The sequence below is a fragment of the Brassica napus genome, chromosome C3, assembly GCF_020379485.1.
Source record: "Brassica napus cultivar Da-Ae chromosome C3, Da-Ae, whole genome shotgun sequence".
NCBI lineage: Eukaryota > Viridiplantae > Streptophyta > Magnoliopsida > Brassicales > Brassicaceae > Brassica > Brassica napus.
Genome location: NC_063446.1, coordinates 37,626,553 through 37,634,615, shown reverse-complemented (window position 1 = coordinate 37,634,615; position 8,063 = coordinate 37,626,553). Strand labels below are relative to the sequence as shown.

Genomic DNA, 8,063 nt, shown 5'->3' with positions numbered 1-8,063 from the left:
AACACTAAATAATGGAAACGATATTAACGAATATGTATAGATTCCTTAAACTGATCATGTGAAGCTGCTAACCTGTCGATCGCCTTCTTTTTCTCTTCGTAGTTTTCAACCATACATTAATGAGTATGAGTTATTTATTTCTAAGAACTGACGGCCACGGTTTGTTCTTTTTCGATAACCAAAGAAAGTTGTGTTTAGACTTTAAGTTTGGCGAGCGCACTGTATGATTTAGTCAGTGCCGTGCGAAGGTTTAATGGAGGTTTGAGGCGAATATAAAAATGGAGCCTTTTTTTTATAAAAAGTAATCTTTATGAGAATATAATATATATTTGAAAAAAAATAATGACTTAAAGAAACTAACACAAAAAATTTCTTTCCTATTTTTCGATAAATTTTTTATCCAAATTTCATAATCTAGATTCTTAACTAATTTTCTTTCATATATAGATACTAGGGTAAACCCCCCGTACGGACGGGCATGTGAATAAACTAATAGGAAAATTTATGTTTTAATTTTTAATTTACTCTAACTAAAAATAGTATTAAGATTCATAATTGTTTTACAACAATTTTATCTATTTATTTTAGAAATTTTAAGCGTCAATATAATCCTACAATTATATTTTTTTTTCATACATTTTAACAAAACAGTGATTACTTTTATCCTATTTAATTTGTACACTACATATTAATCTCATATCTCAAATTAAAGTTTATAAGAAACAATCGAATAACCATTCATGATACATCTTGTACTTTATCATGAATTTGTTAGTAGAAAGTGGTTTATAAATTGAAGCGTTTTAATTTATTTACAAATTTTTATAAATACAAATTTTGAGTTAAGTGTTTTCTATTCAAGTTGGATGTTTGTAACCTTGATAAGTATTTGACCATATATAGATCGGTTACGTTCTGTAACTTAATGTGTATAGCCGTAGGTTACATACTATGTTGTTACATATAAATGATGTCACGATATCAAATATGAATAAAAGGAATCTCCTTTACAATTGCTAAGTGTTCTCGACAGATTTGCAGAGCTCTCAAAATTTATTGAAAAACAGAGAAAAATACATGATAAAATTGTTGAGATCGGAAAAAAAAAATCTGTTCTGAGAGTTGGATTAATTTATAAAGACATTGTGTAGCTCCATATACCACTTGAGAGACCATCCCCGATTCTCCATGATGGAGCCTCCATCGTTTACAAAAATATCAAGCACCACCCCCTGTTCATTTTAATATAAATTGGTGATTGCAGCTGATCCATTAATACATTTTTCTGCATTGAATATTCCCTCTTAACAGTTAATACATGTCTCAAGGTTATAATCAACATTCTTATAACATGTAGTTATAATGTTACCTGTACGTCTGATGCACTCTTTGTTGAGTTCAATAGCATCTATTTTTTATTGGTCTTCCTCTTCCTCGTCTTCTTCTTGTTCCGCAGCAGAAGCTTCACACTTTGCAAACCAAACCCACACCGCCACACCTTGTAATGCTTTGTGCGGTCCAATAGTCGCTCATATAAAGCTCGTGTCCTCTCCGATTCTCCTTTTGATATCATGAACGCCTGCCACACACACAAAAAAAAAAAAATTCAATGATCCAAGCGATTCAAAAGTCTGAGGAATATTTTACTTTTTTGAATCTATTGGACTGAATATTTTACCTTCATAGCAGTTAGGGCATGTCAAGTGCTGGCTGAGATATTGCAAGCTCAAAGATAGTTCTAGCTAGTTCAGTCTCAGCAAGAGACCTCTCTAGCTCAGCGTATTTGCTCCAAGCATAGCAATTCTCTGGAAACCACTCAAGATAAAGCTCATAAAGCTTTCTACATCTATCTATGTTTCCCAGCTGGAGCTCAATCTCAATGTAGTTCTTGAATATCTGTTTACAGAAGAAAAATATAACAAAAAATAAGTACGTTAAATGAGAGCAATGAAACATATAACGTTCAAGCACATTTCATGCTTACCTTAGTTTTTGGACCTTTCCCAATAGTGTTTCCTCATATCTACCGAGCACCGGCGAGATTCAATTGCCGGATTTCAAACTGAGCAGCAAGCAACCATATTTTGGCAAAGAAAAATTTGGATAAGCTTAAGACATTCTATGTAATGTTTGGTAAGATGAATACAAACAGTCAGACTAAACTGCTAGAGTGAAACACAAATGAAAGTAACTTCACAAGTTTCAGAATAGGTAGGCTTTGGCGTACCAGTATACATCTCGTGTACGCTCCACATCTTCCGTTTTAATCTCTTCATACAATGCATAGTTAATCCTACACCAATTAGTTATATCAGTGTCAATTTCAGTAAATCGCACATCAAAATATGCTAATAAAAGACAAACAAACAACAATAGCTTTCCACGTAATGCAACAATCTATTTCAATAAATTAATTGTGACCTCAATGTGCAGGTTAAAACTCAATGAGAGCTAATACTGACTAAGTCAACCAAACCCAAACTCATATTAACATTCTTAAGCGTAGCATGATCAACATTTTACGCAAACCATGAACCCAACATTCTAAAATAATTCTGCAATATTTCAAAATCGCAGAACCGAATATGCAAATAAAAGACAAACAATAATAGCTTTCACTGTTAAAGAAACTAATTATGCAAACCATGATCAAACTCTAACAACTCAGTTTAAAAAATTAACCTTCTTATCCAAAGCATGATTCACATAACTACATAAGAAGTAAATATTCTAATTCTAGCTAAATCGATTATGCATTATTGCCAAAACCAAACTGAAAAAGAATAAACTCACCAGAGATAGATGTGTGTTTGCCAGTATCATTTCTCTTCAACAGGTGGAATATTAGCAATAGCCCTCTCCTAGATCTCTCTTATCCTATCTTTGTTCCCCACAGTTTCTTCAAGCATAACGTAATCAAACCAAGAATCATAGTTCAAAGGGTTCTTCCTCACTTCATCTTCATACTGAAACCTCCTATTCCCAGCAATGGCATCCTCAATCCCTTCCTTATCACCATACTGTTTCTCAAACGCCACAAACTTTTTATACAAATCCTAAGCTCTCCTTGTAGGAATATGATCAAGAGCAAATTGTAGATAAACCTAGCACGTTCCGGCTCCTTGCATCGCTCTTCAAACTCAGCTAACACCACAAAGAGCGTCTCGTACACGTACTGCTCGCTCCAAGAGGGCTGATTACTAACCGAAAGTAGTCGGTATCTATATATATATATAAAGAATAGTTAATGTATACATCTTACCCCAATCATCCATCTTTGTTGCCAGACATCTAGAACCAAAATATCTGATGTTCTGAACCCAACTAACATCCTGCACAAGCAGTCACAAAGGCTCTCAAAGTTCAGATTTTTAAGCGAAAGAATAGGGCAAAGAGAGTAATGTTAACCCAATTAATGATAGATTACACAAACTCAACAAAGGCAATCTACCAGTGAAACAAATACTAATTAATTAAGCTCACCTAAAAGGTTAAATCACAGGATCGAGAAGAAAGAACATTGACATGCCCAGCACAGACACAATTCGGGATAATAATTTTGAAATTAATCAAACTGAGAACCTCTTAAGGCGACGGAGGGAGGCGGAAGAGAAATTGCCTGAAACTCTAGAGGGAAGAGAAGAGAAAATAAAAGAAGAAGATGAGAGTTCGATTTGATTAGTCGAACCGTTTCAGACAGCGAAAGGAATCTCAGACGTCACGCTTCGCCGTCGCACTGAGAAGAGAGACGATCTTCATGTATCATGTAAGAGGGTCCAAATTAACAGCCCAACAGGCAATAAACAATGAAAGCCCATCCCGAATTGGATTAAATGAAACGGTGTGTTTCATTGGCTGGACACGTGTCGTCCTCTCGTGCAACGAATTTCTGACGTATCGTCCCTGTTAGCAGCACCAGGAGTGATTGAAAGTCTCTTTTATATATAAAGATGATTGCTAGACTATTTAACATTTTTGTGACATATCGCATATAACAATTTATTAACTTTAACTTGGAAAAGTTTTTTTTTAGTAGTAGCGACTAAACTGTCAAATAATATTTGATAAGAAATCCATGAGTTTGGATAACACTCTTCCGTTCTTTTCAAGAAGTTCAAAACTTCAAGAGGTCTTTTATAATATCGTGGCAAAGCCTCTTTTAAAACCATCAGTTCAAAACACAAATCATCGATCCTCAATAACATCAAAATGATTTCCAAGCTTTAAAGCTGCTTCAAAATTGGTACAAGATGCCATCAAACTAGTGTTGGGCATTCGGGTTGTCGGTTCGGTTTATTCGGTTTTCGGGTTATTCGGATTGGGATGTTTAGGAACCGTTTAGGAACCGGACATTTTTTGGATCGGTTCGGTTCGAATAGTGTCGGGTTCGGGTCGGGTTTCTATTTTTTTATAAAACCCGAAATTGAACCGTATTACAAATAATTCGGGTTTGGTTCGGATTTAAAGCCCAAAAAACCGAAAAACCCCCGAAAACCCAATCTAAACCCGGAAAAAACCGAAAACATATCCGGGTTATTCGGGTAGTTCGGATTTTTGTAGATATTTTTTATTTATAAATTATATTTTATATATATTAAAATTAAAAATAATAATTTTTTTAGTATATTCAAAATATTCGGGTACCCGTTCGGTTCTCGGTTCGGTCCCGGTTCGGTTTCGGTTTTTCGGATTCAGAAATATAGGAACCATTCGGGTTTTTTGTAATTTTCGGTCCGGTTTCGGTCCCGGTTTTTTCGGTTCGGCTCCGGTTCGGTTTTCGGGTTTCGAATAATATGCCCATGACTACATCAAACTAGACTGATATGAAAACTGTATGTAGAATACTTAGGAATATATAGAAAATATATATAAAGTAACCATACTTTTTTGTTTATTTAGGAGTTTGATATACGAAACATATATTCCTTTTCAATTTGGAAAATTGACAATAAAATAAACTACTATTTTTTTCTAAAAACAATTTAAAGAATTGAATTTGGGTTGAATAAATAAATGGCAAATTTAAACCACCATGCTATATTAACTATTTTCTGAAATTTAGGACCCTAAAAAAACTATAAAATTTGGGGGCCCTAGACAAAAGTCTTTTTGGTTATGCTTGAATCACGGCTCTGGATTTAGTTCTTCAAATGCTGTTAACACTTCATGCTGCAGATAAACAATATTGTCCGACATTCAGTCAAGTCAGCACGTGTGCTTGAAAGTTATATATCTAATATATATATATATATATATATATATTTTAAATACCCGTTCAAGTGTACATTTTTAACTTTTAACTTACGTAACCGTAGACCTGGGACGGATCGGATATCCAGACAATTTTAAAGTATCCGGATCCGGATCCTTATCTGATGGATCCATAATTTTATTATCTTTATCCGGATCCGGGATTCTCGAATATTCGGGTGTCGGATATCCTTCTAAAAATTGTAATATCCGGCGGATATCCGGATCCGGATTTGGATCTTTAAAATAAATAAAAAAATAATATTAATACATATAAAATATTAACAATGATTTAAAAATAAAAGTATATAATATTTTTAATTATTTCTATGTATAATATTACAAAATTTACATAAAATTTACATATACTATTATAAAAATGAAAATATATTAAATAAAATTAGTTTTTATATATAGATATTACTATCTTAAAAATAGTTATTAATAAAACTTACGGATCCGGATATCCGGACTAAGAAATCAAGATATCCGAATCCGGATTCGGCTTTAACGGATCCAATATTTTACAATCCGGATCCGGATTCGGTTCCTCCAGATTTTCGGATCGGATCCGGATCGAATCTCAGATCGAATCTCAGATCGAATCCAAATCTCGGATAAAAGTCTCAGGCCTACGTAGCCGTCCATGAAAACACATTTTAAATATAGTGATTTTTGCATAGTATAACCTCTATGTTATTAGGTACTATGTATTGGTTGCAAAAAGATAAATAATAATGAAGTGTGTATAAGGCATGATTCTGGATACTAAGCCAGACATCTCTTTGAACAATTTTATTTTGATAATATTTTTGGAGTTAGTTTTCTTAACGGCGAAGCCGGGTCACTTAAGCAGCCCTATGCACCCTAAAAATACAAAATTTTAAAACAAAAGAATGACAGACACATTCAACTTTATACATGTGCACATAGTACACTAACTTTCCTTTTATCTTTTTTTTTTCCCCAAATTGTTGATATAAATGGAGAAGGGGCCAAGCCCAATTACAAGACCGAAGTCCACATACACTACAAATCCGAAAAAGACAACAAGCCCACAGACCGTCCAAGAACAGTTAATGGGCCAACGACCCAACACCCAAACCACGAGACACCCGACGACTTCGGCTGGTCCACGCGTCGAGGAGACCGGATACGTGGAATGATCAGGACCGTCGGAGTGACACGCATCGCTTCCGTCTCCACTCAACCGTCACCGCTTGGAAACATCGCCAGAACTGCCTCGCCGCAAAACTCGTTCCGACGGAGCTCATAAGACCGAAGAGCCTCCGTCGAAACCACCACCTTTCTTCAACGCTAGATCTTTCTTCCCGGAGAGATGCATCGAACCAATCGAGATCTCCTCCGCTTAAAGCAAGCCGACAACCACTTGAAACGCACAAAGCCACCAGAGAGCATCAATCGTCCTCCGACGAGAGCACCTCCATCAGATCAATCTCGACATCGCACAAACGAAAATGATACCCTAAAAAAACGCAACTAGGAAACAAACAAGAGCCGGCGACGCAAGGCAAAGAACACCTTCACCCCCCGGAGACTAGAGCCGGCGAAAGCGGAGCTGAGGAAGCCTCCACCTCCCGAAAACAAGGCCGGCGGCGATAGAGCTCTAGAAGCCTCTACCTCCCGGAAACGAAACCTACTCTAAAACAGCCAGCTTCACCACCCAATCCTCCACACGATTGCGTCGTTACTCCAGACGCCGCGCCCCCAAAGATGATGGTTCACTCCCGGAGGTGACGACGACGGAAAAGACCCGGACCAGAGCTTCGACAAGGCAAAAGGAAGAGGACGCGTAATATAAACCGGGGAACTTTCTCATCGGAAGAATGGAGGGCTCCGGCGACGGCACGCTCGCTCACGCGCCGGCCGTCCGCCGGACCCTCGATCAGATCTACTTTCTCTTTCTTTCTTTCTCTCTCTTTCTTTCTTTCTCTCTTGGTCTCTCTTAACTTTTGTGTTCAACTTTCCTTTTATCTATAAACGACTTAAACTATATATTTACCATGTTTTCCTAATAATTTTTTTTTAAAACTAAAAAGATTAAACTTGGATCTATTAAAGACACAGATCTAATCTCGGGTGGGACGTGCAACTCACAGATGGATAATCTCCCGGATATTCAAATGGTCCGTAAGCATGAGCCCATATCCGCGTGGCCATTAGCCCATATCCGCGTGGCCACATATGAAACTAATAATTTCGATCCCTGGCCTGCACCAACAGGGCAACTCCTCCTCTTGTGGAAATCACTAGGTTTTCCTGATCTGGTATCAAAGTTGAAGTCCTCTTGTGGAAATCACTAGGTTTTCCTGATCAGGTATCAAAGTTGAAGTCAGTTTTCTCAATCTAAAAGAACTTGTCACAAACTTACCCATCAGAAATTCATCAGTAAATCAAATCTAACTACTAAATACTTTTACCAGACTAAAAGCTTTAAAAAATTTCAAAATCACTATTCTCCTTACAACTAGGTTTCAGTAAACTTAGGTAGCAATGTAACAAACACCAAGATAACCTATAAATCTATTGAATTTATCATTTACTAGTGGATTGGATTCTTAACAATCAAAGATTAGTTAAAAATAAATATGTCTTTTATTATCACAATACATAATCAAATTATAGTGATAATCTAGTAGTAAAAGCGTTTGGAGCACGGCGTAAACCTGTATATGTTAAGTTTGTTTCCCGTTACAAACAAAATTACTGTTATTTAACTGGCCTGAGCTTAGTTTTCGATTTAAAAAGTTTACATATAGTTCAGTAACATACAATGTAACTACCTTAAACAT

At 36.1% G+C, this 8,063-nt stretch overlaps 1 long non-coding RNA gene across 6 annotated transcripts; it reads right to left on the bottom strand.

The window, feature by feature from the left end:
• Nucleotides 1-968: 968 nt before the first annotated feature.
• LOC106351311 lies at nt 969-3,788 on the bottom strand. 6 transcript variants are annotated; one of them, XR_007320558.1, is made up of 8 exons: nt 3,583-3,788; nt 3,263-3,332; nt 2,794-3,193; nt 2,228-2,293; nt 1,985-2,062; nt 1,679-1,896; nt 1,370-1,579; nt 969-1,285 (listed from the first exon to the last, which is right to left on the bottom strand). It is a non-coding gene; the product is annotated as an uncharacterized LOC106351311 (long non-coding RNA). The 6 variants fall into 6 exon arrangements; XR_007320560.1 differs by having other exon boundaries at nt 2,794-3,175; XR_007320559.1 differs by having other exon boundaries at nt 2,794-3,200; nt 3,484-3,772.
• Between the last annotated feature and the right edge of the window lie 4,275 nt (nt 3,789-8,063).